This window comes from Lissotriton vulgaris, chromosome 2_1 (assembly GCF_964263255.1).
Source record: "Lissotriton vulgaris chromosome 2_1, aLisVul1.2, whole genome shotgun sequence".
Lineage (NCBI taxonomy): Eukaryota > Metazoa > Chordata > Amphibia > Caudata > Salamandridae > Lissotriton > Lissotriton vulgaris.
In genome coordinates this window covers 282,246,875-282,268,137 of record NC_141687.1, presented here as the reverse complement: position 1 = coordinate 282,268,137, position 21,263 = coordinate 282,246,875, and the positions used below count along the sequence as shown (strand labels likewise).

Here is a 21,263-nt window from a genome sequence, read left to right as displayed (position 1 = left end):
AGGCCGCAGATTCCGGCGCGGGGTGCCGCGCTTCACCACAGGAGACCAAAGGCTGTCCCCGCCAACCCCAAAGGGACCGGAGGCGGCCACAGAGAGCACACATCGAGGCCCGAGGAGTGCCGGATCCCCAGGGGGACCGCAGCGGCCTTGCAAAGCCGCATCGGTGGCGTCCACAGAGAGCACACAGCCAGGCCCGAGGAGCGACGGTGAGTGTTGGCGCCGCGCCACGCCCCGGCCGGTACGCGATCTGGAAAGCAGCACAGCGCAGCCCCCTGCATCGGACCCTATCTCCTGACGCTGGCCCCCCCACACTGATTGGGGGCGCCCAGAGACTGCCCCGGGCCCCCACTGCCTGTCTCGGGAGCTGGAACTACCTGAGGCCGGGGATTGGGCCTATATCCAGAGGAGGTCGGGCCGAGGCCTACCTGCGTGAGTCGGCGCGGCTGCCTCGGAGCACCCAACGCCCACAGTGACAGACACTGCTACAGCGAGGGTGGAGGTAAGACTGCCCCACCCCACCGTACACACTGAAAGCAGCGCCCGGGGACTGATGAGGCGGGAGACCCGGAGTGTGGCCTAGAACCCATCAAGATCCCGCCGCCTTGTTGGCACCAGTGGGGGAGCGGCAGACCCCAGTGCACCCACTCTCCTTGCACCGCCTGACACTCCCTGAAGCTGTCCTTTGGGGGAGGTAGCAGCAGGGCGTCTGACACGACACCGAAGGTCCGAGCAACGAGCTAGGAGCACCGGCCAGTTGGCGACCATTGGCGCGAAACACCGAGGCCTGTCCTGTGGCCACAGGGAGGGGCGCGGCAGGAACCCACGCACCGCGTCAGGCCCTCGTGCTCCGCACACCCGAGGCAGAGAAGAGGTAAGTGCACGCTTGGGGCACCGATGGCGGCACTGCGTCCAAGCTATCCGGACCGAGCGGACCACAGGACAGGGGAGCCCCATGCCCTACCACCCGGCCACATTCCCCCTACACGAGGCCAGGCAGACACGCCGAAAACCCCTGAAGGGGACACCTGAACACACCCGGAAGGCCACAGCGTCCTGACCTTCATACGGGACTCGAGATGGCGGGCCAACGGGGGAAGAAGAGGGACCGCACCCTCCCCGAAATGCTGAGCAAGGTTCAACCCAAAGGGGATAAAGGACAGTCGTCGCCACGCACGTCCAAGCCCCACCAGGAGGGCCCTGACGGAGACGTGCCTATTACCAAATCCTTCCTGGAGTCCCTCTTCAATTCGCTTCGTGAGGACTTTCATGCATTGAAACACGAGGTTGCTGGGGAGGTCCGGGAGATCAGAAGGGACGTTGATGGCCTCGGTGAATGCGTGGCCGCCATAGAAGAATCTGGAAGCGCCCAGGACGAAGAGATGTAACAGTTCAACAAGAGGTGGTGCTATTGAAGGAGCAGCAGGTTGACCTCCAAGCCCATGCCGAGGACTTGGAAAACAGGTCCCGGCGGAATAACATTCGGGTCCGAGGCGTCCCATCCAAAGAAGAAGGCGAGGACATCACGGGGTACCTACAGGATCTCTTCCGGAGTATCTTAGGTGAGCCTGCAGACTTTTCAATTAGAATTGACAGGGCTCACAGAGTTGGCTTGCAACGGCAGACAGCGGCACCACCCCCAGACATCCTAGCATTCCTACCGGACTACCCCCTCAAGGAACATATCCTCAGGGAAGCACGACTGCAGCACCTGCACTTCCGAGATCATCCGGTGGCCCTATACCAAGATTTGTCAACAATCGCGCTTCAGAAAAGAAAAGCCTTCAAGCTGGCGACTGACTTTCTGCGAAGCAAAGAGATTCCATACGCTTGGGGCCACCCCTTCCGCCTGATCTTCCGATGGAACGGCGCCCTGCATCAGCTACGCTCCCTTCAAGAAACATGCTTTCTGCTAGGCATAACTCAGCCTGAAGAAAGCACATCGTCGAAGCCTCTTATGCGACCGTCCCGAGATGGGTGGCAGCAGATTGTTAGACAGCCCGTGAGGGCAGGTTCCCGTCCTGATGCACAGACCATCAAGACTGAAATGGATAATGCCATCCAGGAGGTGCTCCAATGGACTGATTTGCCTCCGGGGGGAGAGATCTTCAGCACTCGTCAACTTGCGCGGGAGGCGATGTGGCTGGACGTCCACACAGGTAACACACCACAGACCTACACAGCAGAGAAGCAGGACTGGGACTTTGTTCAATTGTTGGGGCATCACACGGGGCGGTGGGGGTCGGGGAGTTGGGGCGGGGGGTGGAGGGGAGTAGGAAGGGTGGGGGATGTTGAGGGGCAGGGTCGGTTGGGGAGGTGGTTTCCTGGGAGGGGGGGCTCCCCTTTGTTCACTTTTTCCCTTTTGCTTTGTTTGAGGCACTACACGGAAGCCCGGTGCCCACTATACACGGCTATGACACTACACAGCTTTAAAGTCCTTTCCCTCAACGTGCAGGGGCTTAACAACCCGATTAAGCGCCGGGAAGTCCTCTCCCTTCTGGAGCTCTCCTCGGCTGACATCTGCCTTCTCCAGGAGACTCATTTGTTGCCCAAAGATCAGCACCACCTTAGGACAAGGGCCTTTCCCACGCAACTCTTCTCCTCTTCCTCTAAAAAGGTGGCTGGGGTGGCAATACTACTATCTAGAACTTTCAAGGGTAGGGTTCTGCAGGGGGAGGCGGAGATAAAGGGGCGGCTTTTGGTATGCCGTATTCTGATAGCAGGTCTAACACTACTGGTGGGCTCGATATATGCGCCAATGAGGGGCAGGAAACCTTCCTCCAGACTGCACTGGTGGCCGCCACTGCCAACACTGAACGACACCTGCTGATTGGGGGCGACCTTAATCTCGTCTTTCATAACATAGCTGACCGCTCCTGACAAAGGTCGCGCCAAGTGGGGTCCCTTTCCCAATCTGGGCACGCACACCTTCGAGATCTGGGCCTCACTGATCTATGGCGACACTTCCACCCACGTAGCACCGCGTACACATACCATTCTGGGGCCCACAAGTCTTACGCCAGACTAGATTACTTCCTATGCACCTCTGAGATGATACCACGAGCGTGGGAAGTGGAAATCTTGCCTGCCTCGCTATCTGACCACTAACCAGTGGTTGCCTCGTTCCTTTTCCCAGACACACCACCCCCACAGCGACACTGGCGTCTTAGGTAGAACCTTCTCCACACCCCATCGATCGTAGTCAGTCATATCTCCACGGGGCACGCCTCTCCTCCCTGACCCCAGCCCAGACGGAGTTCCTAGACCGACCCATAGGCCTGGGGGAGGTAGTGTCGGCAATCTTCCAATTGAAGCTTGGGAAGTCCGCGGGCCCTGATTGGCACCCCGTGTCCTTTTACAAGACATTCTGCCACCAGGTAGCACCACTTCTGCGTGATCTTTTTAATTCCTTCTCGCAGTCAGGAGCAATCCCTGCAGACCTGTTGTAAGCTGCAATCTCGGTGATACCGAAGCCAGGCAGGGACAAAACTGGCTGCGGTTCCTACCAGCCAATCTCGTTACTGAATGTGGACTTCAAGTTGTATACCGGGATTCTAGCAAGCCGGCTTGCACCTTACATGCCACAACTGGTCGAACCTGACCAAGCAGGCTTTATACCGCAACGGCAGACCAGCGACAACACGAGGAGGGTCCTCCACCTCATTGAAGCTGGCTCACGCACACGGCCAGACTGTATGCTCCTCACTATCGACGCCGAAAAAGCGTTTGATAGGGTGCACTGGCCTTATCTGGAACTGGTGCTACGTCACTTCGGCCTAGGGGACGTCCTGTGCTCTCGCATCCTCAACTGCTACAGGCGACCCACTGCATCTGTCCGGGTCAACGGTCACACTTCTTCCCGCTTCCCGATTGGCAGGGGGACCCGACAGGGCTGCCCCCTCTCAACTATCTTATTCGCCCTCTACATGGAAACGTTGGCGCAGCGGATCCGGCAACATGCCCTCATCAAAGGCATTCCCTTCGGCAGCGACGTTCACAAAATCAGCCTATTCGCAGACGATATTCTACTCTTCCTCACCGAGCCGGTCCAATCCCTCTGTGCGCTTTTTATTGAACTCCACGACTTTGGCCTTGCCTCCGGATTCAAAATCAACTCTGATAAATCAACTGCCCTTAACGTTTCCCTGGCACCGGAGACGTGGGCAGAGGTCCAAGAAGAGCATGATGTGCAATGGTCCTGCTCCACAGTCTCATATCTCGGCATCCTTCTGGGCCCCACCATTCCAGCGACTGTTGAGGCGAACTACACCAGACTTAGCTCGCAGCTCTGCAAGGAACTCCGGTGCTGGAAGTGCCACTCCCTCTCATGGCTAGGGAGAATGGCCGCCACAAAAATGACCCTGTTGCCGCAGATACTTTATCTGTTCCAGACTCTGCCCCTACGGCCTCCGATAGGCTGGATCCAACAAACGCAATCTGACCTCGCACGCTTTATCTGGCAGGGACGACATCCCCGCTTTAAACATGACCTAGCAATCCTCCCACCCGATCATGGGCGTTCCGGACATCCAACTCTACTTTAACGCAGTGCAACTCCGATACCTGGTGGAATGGTATCAACTGGAGTCTGGAAAGGTTTGGCTCTTCCAAGACCAGGCGGTAGCAGGCAGACCCCTCCAGGGGATTCCCTTTCTCCCTAAGCACCACAGGCCACGCAACCTCTACGCGTCCCAGATCACGGGCACAGTTATGGAAATATGGGATCGGGCCGCGACCAAACACGAGCCGACCTCATTCCCTTCCCCACTGACACCGCTTTTTGCAAACCCCGACTTTACTCCAGGACTTGACCACAAGGCTTTTGCAGCCTGGAAGCAATCCCCCTGCAGGGCACTGGGGCACCTTTTTAATCTGGAAGGTATTCCCTCCTTCCCACAACTGAAGGAGAATTATGGCATCCCGGAAGACAGCGGCTTTCCTACCTGCAGGTGCGTCACTGGGCACTTCATCCGGAGGTTCGCCTCGGAGCAAAACGACTTCTAACCCCCTACGAGAAGTGGCTAGTCACCCGTACCTCAGAAAAGAAACTAATCTCAGAGAGATGAGTTGCCCCCGATACCTCCGCCTTCTCAGATTGGCGGACACCCCTATCGCAGAGAGACAGGCATCCAAGCGTACACAGAAGCCACGTGCAGATCCTACTCTCGCTCACTGACTCACTTCTTCCCTTTTATCAGCCCTTTCTTCCCCTTCTTTTTTTTCTTTTGTTGTTTGTTTTGTGGACAAAGGGGGCGGGCGGGGGGGGGGGGTTTGTTGGGTTGTTTCGGGAGGGGGGAGGGTTCTGTTGGGTTGGTTCGGGAGGTTCCTAACGGCCCACAGCACAGAAAGGCTTTTTCAAACTGATGGACATGCTTATTCATCTAACCTGGAAGCTTACCACTCTGTATATGTTTGACACGATTGGGTCTGGTTGCTATGTCTTTTGTGAAAACTCAATAAAAGATTTAAACCATAAAATGATTCAACTAAAATATTTCAAATATTACTAGTTCCATTGCCTGTAACAAAAAAATTCCAGGTGCCCTACCCCATTATACATCTAAATGTTTTGTAATGGCAAAAGCACAGGTTTCAGATAATGAAACGGGTACACTGTGACACATTCTGAGTAGGGAAATTGGTAAAATGCCTGAACAATTTGTATTTCATGGGACAGATCAACAATGTATTTCAGTGCTAGTGTCCTGCTATAAATATATTAATATCTGTAATAAGGGTGGATTAATTCCAAACAAGTCCCCTCATTTATAAAATTGGCTGGTCCTGTGTTTTGTCAAATCCCATAATTAGTGCAATAAACAAGCACTGGCATAGCCAATAAGTCTCGCCTTTTGGACATTATAAGTTATCCTGGGTGCTGTGCTGCCAGGTATTGAAGAGCTACACAATTACTAGACACTGGGAGTGAAAGAAAGAGTGAATAGGTTTTGTGCAGGAAAAAAGTGTGTAAGACACTGCAAAAGCGCTGCATTTTAAAGAATGTGTCCCATCTTGAAGGTTCCTAAGTAGACAAATCAATGTAAAACCAGCAGACGCACAACCTCTCTGTCCTAAGACCACAACCCAGGCAGCCTTGGCCTCACCTCTCCTCAAAGCTCTTAGATGTGGCCCAGTATCCAATTCCTCCCAGTTCCATTCCAGGCCTCCTCGGGGGAGGAAAGTGGCAAGGCATCCAATACCAAGCAGCAACTAGCAAGGAGACCAGCACTCCTCTGGCATGGACCTTTAAGTAACGTACAACAGAAAAGATGCTGGTGCTTGCACCACATGTCATAACTTCTAAGCTTATTCAGTGTGTCCCAACCTTTCACACTAGAAAAATGTGATAATTTTATGTGCAATTTTTATTAGGAGCCCATGCACTGTATTCAAAGTTACCCTCAAGGAGAGCACTGGTACAGTGTTTATATAGCCTGCACCATGCTTCTCGCTTGCATGTGTGTTAGTAGACAAGTCTTCTCCAGAGTACCTTACTTTTGGCGCCTCGCCTGAAATAAAAAATGCGAAGCACAATGCTAAGGCAAGTTTTAGAACGTTTTTCAGTAATACCTGCACCTATGCAGTTTGTATAATTTGGAGGAGATATGTCAGTGTGTGATTTCTACCCATTAACTTCCCAGCTCGCACACCAGCTCTTTAACCACAGATATTTGTAAAAACACAATAGCTGTGATGTTATGTAATCTCTTAGCCTGACAGGGTGGTGCTGGGCAGGGTTGTCAGAAGGAGGTAAGCTGAGATCTGAAAGAGACACGTTAGTGATAGATCGCTGGTGTGTATGCGCCGAGATTACGTCACAGAGACTACTTAGGCGCCACCCCTGCGCGCTGACGTCAGTTATTTCTTTTTCCGCGCCAGCAAGCGCAGATCCGGATAGAGCACGTACCTTAGTCACTTTTTGACTATCTTTTTGAGACTTTTGTCTCGTGTTGGTTTTCTCTGGTGCAAGTAGGGATGCCTGGATTTAAGTCCTGCGGGGGCCTACCGTCAAAATAGGTTGGTGGCGGACCCTCACGATGTTTGCCTCTACTGCCTGGAGAATGATCACGATTCCCAGGCTTGCCAGGATTGTGGAGCCATGGCCCCTAATTCCTTGAGGGAGCTGCCCCTGAAACTGATGGAGGCCCGGCATCGTCCCACCACCGCTCGAGGTTCAGGGACTGTTCCCGGGACAGGACGTCAATCGCTTCCTCCAGAAGGAGAAGTTCAAGATGCTGACTCTGGCTCGGGTCTTTGCTGCCCTCGACCCTGGAGACTGGATGGTAGCGTTGGACTTGCAGGACACCAGACCAGAAAAATGCTTTATTCGATTTTAACAAAAAATATCATAAAAGCTACATAGATATATATACATCGTTTCATAATAGATAAATAGTACTCAACCGTAAAAACCATTAAAAAAGTATTACATTGGTACATTATCAGAGTAAAGCATTTACATGTTAAGTTATATCAATCAAATTCATTAATCAGTTATCAATAGTTTCCGCTTCCTCAAGATACTCTTTAAAAAACCAGTCATAACCAAACTACATTTCTCATTTTCTAATTGTTGTAAACTTAGGGTTATTAGCGACAATGTAGACCAGCGTTCCTGTCTCAAATATTGTTTGATCCATCTTCTGCGTTCAATATCATAGTATTTACAAAATAAAATCAAGTGGAATGTGGATTGTAAAGACAAATTATCACATGCGCCAAGTTCCAGATTTCTCGACCAGTCATTTTTTAATGGAAAGGTTACCAGGCGATGGAATAATTCGAATCTAAACCTAGTCAGTATAAAACGATCAAAACCAACAGTGCAAATAGATAGATAAGGTTGGATCAACTGGCAGGTCAGAGTCATTTGGTGTTGGATTACGGTAACTTTTGTACATTCACCTGCACATCTTAGCATTTCAAAGTTTTCATACATATTCCTTTTACTTCTTTTCTGGGTAGCCCACTGTTTGATTCAGGGTTATTGTACAATTCTGGTCTTTGAAAATCAGTATGGGTCTTCTTTACATATGCTAGCCATGGGATATGTTTTGCATTATCGAGGGCCATAGCATCCTATATAATTTCCCGGCTAAGACCCAAGGCTTCTTCAGTCCATACTCTATGCCAGAGTAGGATAGGTTGTAGTTTTATTAGGTTAGAAATATGTTCCATACCTAATTCTGCATGGCAGTTAAATACTGACGTACCATGAGGAAGCTAAAACAAGTATCTTAAAAAGCCATTTTCGGCACTTTGAATAGATGGCGGCGCATTAGATTCCTTACCTTAGAATATCCCCAGGCGTCAGACTGGATCCGGAAATGTTTGCGTAGCAATACCCCTGCGCGTCGGTAGGCGTCGTCTGCGGCTTCGCGTCAGTCGTCGGCGTCGTTAGCGCCGGAATGACGTCGTCAGAGTACTTGGACGCCGCCCATGCGCGCTGATGTCAGTTCTTCTTTTTTCCGCACCAGCTAGCGCAGATCCGGAGAAGCTCTACCCCTAGTCATTTTTTGACTGAACTTTTGATCATTCTCTTTCTTTGAGTCTTCGACTCTGTCGGTGCTGGTAGGGATGCCCGGGTTCAAACCCTGCTCGAAGTGCGACCGACTTATGTCGGTCACGGACCCCCATCGCCGGTGCCTAAAGTGCTTAGGCCTCGATGACGACGACCGCACCTGCTCCGACTGCCGGACCCTGACGTCGAAGGCTAGGTGGGAGCGGTCCCGCAAGCGGCTCAAGCTCCAGCAGTCGGCCCCGCTGCACTCCAGGTCCCGGTCCCACGGGAGGTCGAGGGACAGGTCGCGGGGTCGGAGTCATCGCAGCTCCGGCAGTAGACACCGGTCGGTCGGAGAGACGTCATCGTTCATCCGACCCACCCCGACGCTCGCACGATGCGGCCGGGGGCTCGGGCGACACCGCCCACGCGGCTCCGCAGGAGTCGCATGCGTCGCCGCCTGCCCCACACCTTCGGGTCCCTGGGCACGGCGCGACGCCGGAGGAGATCGAGCAGTACCTCATGGCCATGAGGTCCCTCCCTCCTCAGTCAGGTTCCATGGCGCCTTCGGGCCAAGCGGTCCCGACTGGAGGCCCTAGCGGGTCGGGTGCTTCGGCCCCGACGCCGTCGGGTGCTTCGACGCCGCCGGCGACTTCAGTCCCGGCGCCGCAGGACCTCACTGGATCCGCTTCCGGATCCAGGTCATTGCCGGTCGACCTCAACGGCGCCGGCCCCACGGGTGTCGCCCCCGGCGCCCACTGTGGACGCCGTCCCCCATGTTCCCTACGGTTCGACTCTGGCGCCGCTGCGCGCCGCTTCCGACGGCCTTTGGAGATTTTTATTTCCATGAGGAGGCCCCGTCTACTAATTCTGTTTTACAGAAAACGGTTGATGAGGAGGATTGGGAGGGGTCTGAGGACCCTCTGGCACTGGAGTGCCAGTCTCAACAGGACTGGACATATGAGCTTGGGGAGGCCAGTGGTATTGACACATCGCCAGACGCTGGATTTGTCTCCCCTCCGACTGTGGCTTCGGAGGAGGGGTCTACATATAGTGTAGTGTTGACGAAGGCAGCGAAGGCCTTACACCTTGAGCTCCCCGTCGCGGCCGTGAGGACTAACCTCCTCACTGAGGTCCTCAAACAGCAGTCAAGCTCCGGCGAGCCTCTGCTGCCGTTCAATGAGGCTTTGTGTGACGTTCTTGTGGGCACTTGGTCCATGCCCGCCACAGGCCCGCCTGTGGATAGGAACGTGGCCAGACGCTACCGCCCCGCCCCGGGCGACCCATGCTTTTTGTCCACCCATCCCACCCCCGAGAGCCTGGTCATCCAGGCCTCCAATTCCCAGACCGCATTCCCGTCAGCCCTGCCCGACCGGGAATCCAAGAGATACGAACAGTTCGGGAAGAAGTTGTTCTCGTCTGTAAGCTTAGGGCTGCGGTCTGTCAATACCGCCTGTCTCTTGGGCCGCTACACCCACACTCTGTGGGACGCGGTTGCGGACGTACTGCCACAATGTCCGGAGGAGGTCCGGGCTAAACTCGCCCAAACCCTTTCGGAGGGCCGAGATACAGCACGTTATTCCATCCGGTGTGGGCTGGATACAACGGACTCACTGGGCAGGGCAATGGCAACGACGGTGGTGGTTCGACGCCACGCCTGGTTAAGGTCCGCCAACTTCTCGGCCGATGTCCAGGCCACACTTCTGGACATGCCGTCTGATGGCCGTCGCCTCTTCGGCGACAAGGCAGACCATGCGCTGGACCGTTTTAAGGACTCCAGGGCTACGGCCAAGTCTTTAAACCTCTCGGCCCCATGCCAGCAAACGGGTGCCTTTCGCGGCCACGAAATGGGCGTCCCCACACGTGCTGCCTGCCACGCGCCACAAAATGTTCAACAGCGCGGTGGCGGCCGTGGAAACCTCTAGTCCACAGCACCCGCCTCAAAACCTTCCGAGTTTTCAGGCCCATGTGACGCCTGTGGGAGGCAGGGTTCGCCATCACCTCTCCCACTGGTGCACTATCACGTCAGACAGGTGGGTGCTGCAGATCATCCGAAGGGGCTACTCCCTCCCCTTCGAGGCGACGCCTCCATCCATGCCACCGCAATGCCACCGCGTGTCGGGGGATCACTTGCAACTTCTGCAAGAGAAAGTCATGGCCCTCTTGGCCAAGGGGGCCATCGAGCGCGTTCCTGGGCCAGAAGTAGGGTGTGGATGTTACTCCCACTACTTTCTGGTGCCCAAGAAGGGCAAAGGGGGCCTACGCCCTATCTTGGACCTGCGGAACGTCAACGGCTTCCTCCGGAAGGAGAAGTTCAAGATGCTGACTTTGGCTCAGGTCCTAGCTGCCCTGGACCCGGACGACTGGCTGGTAGCGTTGGACTTGCAGGACGCTTATTTCCACATCCCCGTCCTGCCGGGCCACCGGCGTTACCTGCGGTTCACAGAAGGCCAAGAGCACTTTCAGCTTACCGTGCTCCCCTTCAGCCTTACAAGCGCCCCACGGGTGTTCACGAAGGTGATGGCGGTGGTCGCAGCTCATCTGCGCAGGTTAGGGGTGTCAGTCTTCCCCTACCTAGACGACTGGTTGTTGCAGGCGGGCTCGCCCCAGACAGTCGTCAGCCACCTCCAGACTACGGCTGACCTCCTGCATTTGCTGGGGTTCTCCATCAATGTGCTGAAGTCACACCTGTGTCCCTCTCAGAAGCTCCTCTTCATTGGAGCGGTTCTCGACTCGGCGCAGTTTCGGGTTTACCCTCCCGAACAGCGGGTTCAGGATATACAGGCTCTGATTCCCATCTTCCATCCGTTATCACGAGTCTCAATCAGGTTGACGCTGCGGCTTCTGGGGCTGATGGCCTCCTGCATCCTTCTGGTGCATCACGCCAGGTGGCGGATGCGGGCTCTGCAGTGGGACCTGAAGTTTCAGTGGGCCCAGCATCAAGGCAACCTGTCCGATCATGTCTTGATCTCGGAGGGCACTGCGAGACAACTGCAGTGGTGGCTCACGGACCGCGACTGGGTCAGTGGCAGATCCCTCTCCCTACCCCACCCGGAGCACGTGGTTGTGACGGACGTGTCCCTCCAGGGCTGGGGAGGCCACATGGGAGAGGCGGAGATCAGAGGCCTCTGGTCTCCAGCGGAGTCCCGGCTCCATATCAACCTTTTGGAGCTGCGGGCGATTCGTCTAGCACTGAAGGCATTCCTCCCCTCTGTCCGGGGGAGTGTCGTGCAGGTGTTCACGGACAACACCACCGCCATATGGTATTGCAACAAACAAGGCGGGTAGGGTCGTGGACCCTATGCCAGGAGGCTCTGCGCCTCTGGCAGTGGCTGGAACATCAGGGCGTGACCCTGGTGGTTCAACACCTGGCAGGCTCTCTGAATGCCAGGGCGGACGAACTCAGCCGTCGGTGCAGGATGGATCACGAGTGGCATCTAAACTCGGACGTGGCGCAAGGCCTCTTTCAGCAATGGGGAGAGCCTTGATTAGATCTATTCGCCACAGAAGAGAACGCGCAATGTCATCAGTTCTGCGCGTTGGAATTTCCAAGGCGGCACTCGCTCGGAGACGCTTTTCGCCGCGATTGGAGTTGCGGTCTATTGTACGCCTTTCCGCCTATACCACTTCTGTCCAGAGTGGTGAAGAAGATCAGGCGCGACCGGGCCCAGGTGATCCTTGTGGCTCCGGACTGGGCACGAAGATACTGGTATCCCGAGCTACTCAGCATGTCAGTCGATCCCCCGATTCGTCTGCCTCTTCGGGAGGACCTTCTGTCGCAGCAGCAGGGGACGGTCCTGCACCCGAATCTGTCCAGTCTCCACCTACAAGCTTGCAGATTGAGTGGCGGCAGTTGAGGCCATTTGACTTGCCTCCTGAAGTCTGTGATCTCATTCTGGCAGCCAAGCGTCCCTCCACAAAGTCGGTATACGCCTGCAGGTAGAACAGATTTGTGGCATGGTGCACAGCAAAGGCTGTGGACCCTCTCTCTGCACCCCTTTCTGAAGTTCTACTCTTCCTTCTTTCCCTTGCCCAGCAGGGCTCTGCTCTAGGCACTCTTAAGGGGTACCTTTCTGTTCTTTCTGCCTTCTTACGGCTACCTGATCAGCCTTCCTTATTCAAGTCCCCCATTGTAAATAGATTTCTAAAGGGCATCACACACATGTTCCCTCCTGTTCCCTTTGTGATGCCCCAGTGGGACTTGAATCTTGTACTCACTTATCTAATGTGTGCTCCCTTTGAGCCGCTCCATAACTGTCCTCTCCGTCTTCTTACCCTGAAGACTTCTTTCCTGGTTGCCATCACCTCTGCCAGGAGAGTGAGTGAGCTCCAGGCTCTTTCTTCTACTCCACCTTTCCTCTTTTCATCCGGACAAGGTTTTGTTGCGGACAAGACCTTCCTGTCTGCCCAAGGTTGTCACGGCCTTCCACATCGGGCAGTCCATTACCTTGCCCACCTTCTTTCCGCCTCCGCATTCCTCGAATGAGGAAGAGAGGCTCCACCGTCTGGACCCAAAACGTGCGCTCTCTTATTACCTAGATAGCACACGCCAGTTCCGGGTGGCTGACCAACACTTTGTTGGTTACGTGGGCGCGAAGAAGGGAAAGGCGGTACACAAGAGGACCATTTCGCTGTGGATCATCTTGTGTATTCAGGCATGTTACTCCATGGCCAAAAAGGAGCCCCCTGCTGGATTGCGGGCTCATTCCACTCGAGCCACGGCAACAACAACTGCCTTGGGCCGAGGAGTCCCCTTATAGGACATTTGCCAGGCAGCTACGTGGGCCTCGCTGCACACGTTCGCAAGACACTACTGCCTGGACAGTCAAGTCCGGAGGGATGGCTTCTTTGGCCGTTCCGTCCTCCAGGACTTTCTGGTGTGATTATTGGTTCGCAGACCCACCACCGGGGTTGGTATTGCTGGGGTATCTATTCTAAGGTAAGGAATCTATCACTAACGTGTCTTTCAGATGCACAAGTTACTACTTGTGTAACGATATATCTGTAAGAGACATTAGTTAGTGATAGATTCCTTACCGACCCACCCATCCTCCCCGTTCTGCGAACCGATATCTAGGGTTAAGGTCATCCCCTTTCAGGGCCCTAGTTTCATGGCACCAGTGTTGGTTCTATCATGGCTCTGCGTATCTGGCACTGAAAAGCTGTGTATCAGAACTGACGTCAGCGCGAATGGGCGACGTTTAAGTACTCCGAGGATGTCATTCCAGAGCTAACGACGCCGACGACGGACGCGGAGCCGCAGACGACGCCTACCGACGCGCAGGGGTATTGCTACGCAAAAATTTCCGGATCCAGTCTGACGCCTGGGGATATTCTAAGGTAAGGAATCTATCACGAACTAATGTCTCTTACAGATATATCGTTACACAAGTAGTAACTTGTGCATCTTTGCCACAAAATGAAAGGTTCATGTGAAAAAATGGTATGCTTTATTTGATTAAAGCTGTTTCCATGCATAATAAACACTGAGTTTGGGTAACATTGTTTAAAAAATGTACATTGTATAATTACAAAAAATGCATTAATGCTTTTAAATGGTTACCATACCCAGGCAACAGTAGGTGAGGCTTCAGAGAGTATCCGCAGTCCGTAAAATAATACCTGCTTGCGGCTAGTGGTGGTGTTCTAGCGCTCTTGCATCTTTTTTGTATAATGATTTGAATAACTTGCTGAGCCCTGACGTTCACTAAGCAGGTTTAATGCACCCGAAGGGGTGCGGGTGGAAAGAGGCTACTTGAGCACAAAGGTCAGTGCTGCAGTCGGTGTTAGAATTCTGGACTGTTTCCATTGATAAGCCGAGAATAGCACAGGCATTTCGAGTTGTAGGGTGGCACTGGCAGACATTGAGCAGATGATTTGAAGAGGAGGATAACATCAGGTCAGAGACCCTGACCTAATGTTTTAATTCCTAGTAGACACACTGGTGCTGCACATTTAGTTCCAAGCCAATATAAAGTAACTGTCTTTGGAGGATATCGCTGCCGTAGGGGCCATTCAATATATGCGTCTGTACACCTAATACGTTACACTGACCCTGTCAGAATGTGGTCAATCACTGGCCAGACTCCAGCCTAAGCTCACTTCACCTACCACCATCCACAGTGACAAATCTCTAAGCCTGAAATGTAACCAAATACCAATATCAGCAGACCACTTTGGCTTTGTGTACTATTAACCAGAGCCGATAGGGGAGCTCAGATTCCGAGAGCGCTAGGGAACCTTACAAATTGTAGTAACCACTATTCACATAACAAAGGTTGGGGGAGGGGGGGCAGACAGGGTATAACCAGACAGGAGGTGAAAAGTGGAATAGGTTTCTGGGTTTCAACTTACTCCAAGCCTGGCTGTACATGGTGACAAAATGCTGCTTTAGTGGCCTCTTACTATACTTGTGAGGTGTTTTGAATCCCAGAAACCTCTGATTGACAGTGGCAACATGTGTGATCCCCATAATTTATTTGGTTAACTCTACATTTAATTCTCGATGACTATAGGGCAAGGGCAACTTTGATGCCAGCTCCAGGCATGCCTGCACTGTAGACCACTGTAGACCTGGAAAAGAGGGGGCTATGAGAAAGAGGGTCATTTTAACTAAGCAGCCACAATGGTGAATTACTCCCGCTGCACAACTCAAAGCAGGTGTCATGAGGGTGTCTGTCTGCTTTTCACGCTGAATCATAAAAAGAAAACTTTACGGGACTAGAATGCATTTGGACTCACCTATGTTACTTTTCTGTTTTAAAATCTGAAATCCAGCCTGCTTGTCTTTGGAGTGCGTTTTTGGATCTTTGTCTTTTTAAGTGATGACGTAACAAAAATGAGCAACAAACACATCCAACATATGAAACAGAAAACCGTCAGTGGACAGAATATATTCTAGTATTCAATTTTCAATTCAATATTGCTTTATTTCGATTTTGGTTGCAAATCATAAAAGCATACATTACAAAACATACATATATTCATAAATAAATACAATCGTATAGCCATTTATAATACAGTTAAAAAGTATAATATTTACAAGATAAAATGTTATTCGATTGGCAACCTGCAAGTTGAATTTTCACAAATGTCTAAGGATTACTTGTTATACCATTAAAATTCAGGTTTCAATATTTTACAGTGAGCACTCTAGGGTCAAACGATGGCGGACAACAAATTTAAGGAAGTTCGCCACTAGGAAAACCAACCGCTCACCCTGTAACAATTGTAAAAAAAGCAATGCTGGACGATATTGTTTAAGACTGTAGGAGAGTAGGGTCTGCAATCCTATGATCACCCAGATTTTTTTGCTTTTGTTTCACTGGTTTACGACTTTCCCTGGCTGTGGGCCTGCCAATCAGACCCACAGCCTAGCTGTTCTCTCACTAAATTGACATGTGTACCTTAGGTGCATTATCCAATTGGTACTGGGCCACCTTATCAGACCCTGTAACTCAGGGCATAGGTGTACCCAGGGCCTACCAGGGGCTGCAGCATGTATTATGCCACCCCTGGATGTCCATCTAAATCTGACACAACTGGCTGCACGACAGCTGGGGCAAGGTGGTGTAATCACCCTTTGCTTTAGATATAGTATACCTATATCTAACCCTAAAAATGGACACACAGATTCCTATCAGTCACTCCTATGGCAGGCCTTGACAATCCTGAAGGCCGAGTGCTTGGAATCGTGTGAAATGGTGCTCTGGCATGAGCTGAGCCCGTTTGCAGCTTGCGGAACCAAGTCCTAATAGCTGTTCCATGATAACGCATACCATATACTCTTAAGTGCATTATAATCCTCGCGGTTAAATGCTATCTTTGGTATTGCTTTATCAAAACATGTCGAGTAAGGTGTCATACGAATTGGAATACTAACCCCTCGCCAATTCTGGCGACGGGGTTAGCATTCCACCCTTCTAGGGGGACACGACATGTATGTAACTGTGAACCCCGGTTGGAACACACTGCCCATTCAAATACGCAAAGAAGAAAACTACAGGAGCTTTAAGAAAAGCGTAAAAACCTGGTTGTTCTACAAATAACTGCCTTCAGATTTGTTCACTCTCTAGCTGTGCCCTGTGTTTTTGTTAAATTCGGCGCCGGGAAACCCTTTGTGGGTAGCTGTGCGCCTTATAAATGCTATAAAATAAATAAATAAATAAGTTAAACGAAGCCTCAGCTCCACAAAATGGATGCTGCCACCACAGACACGAGTCTGACCTCCTGCTGCTGGGAGTCCTTCCAGCGAGGAGAGCTTGGACAAAGGGTTTCCTGTCAGGGGCGGTGCTAGCACCATCCCAGACAGGGTTTTGTGTATCCTGGGTAGGCAGGGCTTTACAGGAAGGTGACTGCTGAGTGGCACCCCGGTGCTCACTACGCATCTGCCGGCTAGAACCAGTTCCAGGGGCACACCAGCCCCTGGCCTGGGGAAAGTCCGGCATGGGAGAGGGGTGTAACCACCCCCCTTCCTGGTCCCACCCCTAGGGCAGGACCTAGTCGCGTACCCACCCCTTTCTTTAGGATAAAGGCAAGAGCGGGGACCCTTCCAAATTAGATCATCTTTGGAATCAAGACACGACTTTCTACGAAAGGACTTCAAGATTTCTTCTTCAAGATTCTCCCTTGTGACCAAGGAGTAGTCACCCTGCATCCGCAGGCACCATCTTAAGAACACTGCGGTCTGCTGTAAGTCCTTCCTCCGGAATCCGACTGCCCAGCTCGACGAGAACCGGCTTCCCTGGCACCTCTGACCTCTACCCACCTCTACAGCGAAGCTGAGAACCGTGGGTGCGACGAGACCTCGAGGGACCGGCCATCTTCAAGACTGCACGACTTCTTTCCAGCACGACCGCCGAGGGATCCTCTGGTGAGTGCTTTAGGGTCCGAGAAGCCCCGACCCTGAGCAGCTCCAGCACCGAAGTTCAGCCTCCCAGCATCTCCACGATCTGCGTGGGGCCCTTCTGCTTTTTGCTGCTCACCGCGTTGTTTGGCTACTAGCCCGCTGGCTTGTGGCCTTCTTAACGACGCCCAACGACATCACTGCTGCTGGTCTGGTTGCTCCAGACTGGCCCTTGCTCCCTTCCAAAAGAGGAGCACCCCGGACCCTCCTGGTCCACTCCAGACGCCATTTTGAGTCCACCGCGTGGGCTTGAATTAGCCAAGACTTGTTGCCCGAATCCTGGGTCCAGCGACGTCGACCGCTTCATCCATCGTGGGACAGCTCGCACCTCCATCCTGGTCGCCGACAACGCCTCCTGGTCCGTGAGATCTGCAGAGCACAGCGTCACCCACTCACCTAGTCGAGGTGACTACCATCCGGTGCCCTCCTGGTGCCACCTGACTACTGGCTAGTGGTCACGAACTTGGTCCCCTCTGCTTTCAGGTGTCTTCCATCTACGATCCACAGGCTTGGATCACTCTAACTCTCTTCACTGGTCGCCTGCCAGCAACTTCTTTCTTCAGGCTCCTGGTCCGTCTACGAGGATTCCCGACGTCTTTTGAGACCTATGCAGCTGCAGCCCCTGGGCTAGGAAACTTCGGCATTTCGGTGCCCCAGCATAGCCTCACTATCCAAGGGTCAGAATCCACTTTCGTTTTCCTCCTACCAGGTCGGGTTCCCCCGAGAACACTAACTCTGTGAAACCTAGCTACCATAGACTTTGTCCCGCATCACGCGTGAGAGTGCACACTCTGCACCCGAGTCCCCTAGGCCTCCTATTAGTAATCTGAAGATTCAGTAGTCAAGTCCTAGCGATTCCAAAGCCTATTAGTACAGTACTTACCTGCTAGTAATTTCGCATTCCACTTTTGTAGTATATGGTTTCCCGTGCCCCTCGGGCATTTGTGTAAATTGTGCGAACTCAAGTATTTTCGTAAGAGTTTTGTTTTGTGCTTAGTACCCTGTCCTCATAAAGAGTACAGGGCTGTTGTGATTCTAATAAATGCACTGTTTATTTTCATAACACTTGTGTGGTGTCCTTTCACTTGGTGTTCAAGGGGTATATGTGATGGTATAACAGCTGGCTTAACACGCCCTCTAGAGTTTAGCCCGAAGACTGCTCGTATCCACGCTACTAGGATAGCTGGTCTATAAGGTTGACTTACAACCAATCACCATAAGGGTTGTTTGGACTGATACAAAATGCTCACTAGGATAGTGAACATTATATATCAGGCCAACTTCTCACAAAGACCAGTACTCCTTAGTATGGGTATAAGCCATTTTTTTCTAAGGTTATGATAAAAGGTACAAAAAAATAAGATGTGAGGAGTGGATTGTAGCGAGAGGCCGTCACAGGGACAAGCGGGAAGTGCTTTTGCCCAGTTATTTCTAGTAGGAAATGTAACCAATCTATAAAAGGAGTTCATTCTGAACCTTACCAACAGATGTCGTTCTTAACTCGTGGTGTTGTAAGTGAGGTATGGCTGTATTAAAGGTTCCGTTTGTATAAGCAAGGCATGAGTGACAGAGGGTTTCGTGATCTTAGTGGACAGAATATATTCTAGTAAAATATTGGCAGCTGAGATGGCTGCTGTAGCCAATGATCTCACAAACACAAGACAAACAAGTTAAAGACATGCAGGTGAGGAAAGACGGCGAACTGTAGCACCTTGTCTCTGAAGACCCTCGGTCCTGATCAAATAAGCTGTGCGGCCTCCCAAATTATGCAAAGAAACTATGTTTTTGTGCAGTTTATACATGCCACACCTATAACATGAATATTTACGTGGGGTGCTTTGGCGCGCTTGTCTATAGAAGCCTACGTTGTGGAGTTTTACCTTGGGCAGCCCTGTACTGTGGCAATGAGGTGGGACACCCCTGCTGCCACCGGATCCATGCAGGAAAGGATGCATCAGGCACATGCTGGGCTACCCTGCTAGTGTGTTGCTGCGGCTAGGTGACTGCCAAGTTAAGATTTGGGTGTTGGCGGCCAGCAGTAGTGGGGTGGGAGGGGTCGTGCTCCCAGATATGTAGCTTCTCCGGGGCCATGCCCTTTCATACCTTGCTGCACTGCCGTTGGCTGCCCTCTGTCACTTATATATTTTTTTCGTTCTTCTTTTTTTTATCAAAGGGACACTCCCCAATTAGAAATGGGGTCAGCTATGAGAAGTTTCTAAGCCTGCGGTCTGGATAAAGGCGCTTCCCAATGTTTTTTTTGGTGGGCGGATCGCATCGGATTGCAGGTGGCGGCCTTTGTTCTGTACATGCATGTAACTGAATAAAGGTAGTTTGTCCCCGCTCACTGTGAAAATTCTGTTTACTGGGGCCGTGCTTGTAAAACCGAAGCAGCGCATACTGATCCAACATAAGCAGCATAGGATACCAGCAATATTTAACAAGCAGAATACACGAACCAACGCAAACAGAAAAAGAAGTGCAATTAAACCTAACGAAATAGACTAACAATAATAAAAACTGGGCCAATCGCCAGGGATGGGAACCACTTACCGAAAGGCGGGAAAAGTGTGAAAATTAGCCTAGAAAGAAAGGGAATTTCAAAAAGCACACAAATGGGGGAAGCAAGGAGTGTAATCATTGCCTCTAGTGGAGATGCACATGCCTCGCATAGCATGCGCGCTGCTAGGCTCGTCCTAAAAAGTATTTCATGAGGGGGTGGCATTTGAAACATTCATTATGATTATATAGCTATTTTTCAGTTTACTGTGTTTTACATTTAATGTGTTTTGAGGCCTTGAAGTATCTGCAAGTACTTAATAACATACACTGTGTGGAACGACCATTAAAAAGTACCCATCTTTTGACTGACATTGATGAATTATAATGGCCAAATTTCCCCAAAGAAATGTTAGCAAAATGTACAAAGAAAACATGCAGGATTTGGCACGGTGATGGGATGAATGTCTAGAATTTAGGCTAATTACCCATTATATTGGTTGCAGTGCTATGGTGATGCTCCTTTTCTCTTCAGAAAAAAATTGGAAATATTGTTAAGCACTAAACCTCATTACTTGGTTATGAAATTACGTGGCTTAACTGTTCGGGAACCCTATCTTTAAATACAAAGGATAGAGTAGTCTTGACAAATATCCCTAACTGTGTTCCTGAGGTCAAGACGCTCTTCCATGTGAACAAGTCTGTTCAATTGTCTGCCTTTTTCTGCCAACCAAATACAGAAGTGATAAACTCACTGCGTGCACTAGATGATAAGACAAGCTATCATGTATTACATACTGGCGATATGGCCACTCAGGAGGAATTAACAGGTTTTTTCACCCATGTGGCAGCAAATAAAGGGATCTGTTTCAGTAGGAATTTAAAAAAACAAATATTTTATTACTTATATCTATGTAGTCATTACGTGAGTATTTATTTGCAATTGTACATACGAGGTCATCAATAATCATTGTACAAAGCAGTATAGTGCTATTGTAGGATGAATTCCTGTTACGATCTACTGTGTACATTGAATAGGATTGTATTCTCTCAGTTCGAGCAGTGGCAATGGTCTTATCGGCCACTCCAGTATATCACATTACTAGATAACAAAGTCCCTTATGCAACAGGAACAAGCAAACAAAAGAAGAACAAAGAACTGATTATCCCCCTCTCCATTTGCTGATGAGTACCTCATAGTATCTCAGTGTTAGTGGACCAACCTATATTGGGTGACCATTGTGGTGAAGCTTGCCGTATGTGCATATGTGATTGGGGATACGTGTGTTTCGGTTGACTGATTCGGACTATCAGCCAGACTGTCTGTGGTGTGATCTGTAGAAAAAGTACATTAGATTCAGGCAG

General features: G+C 51.3%; 1 protein-coding gene across 1 annotated transcript in view; it reads left to right on the top strand.

Annotated features, from left to right (window-relative positions):
* Nucleotides 1–21,263, top strand: part of MED13 (mediator complex subunit 13) — a 684,456-nt gene that overhangs the window by 469,867 nt on the left and 193,326 nt on the right. The window lies entirely within an intron of this gene.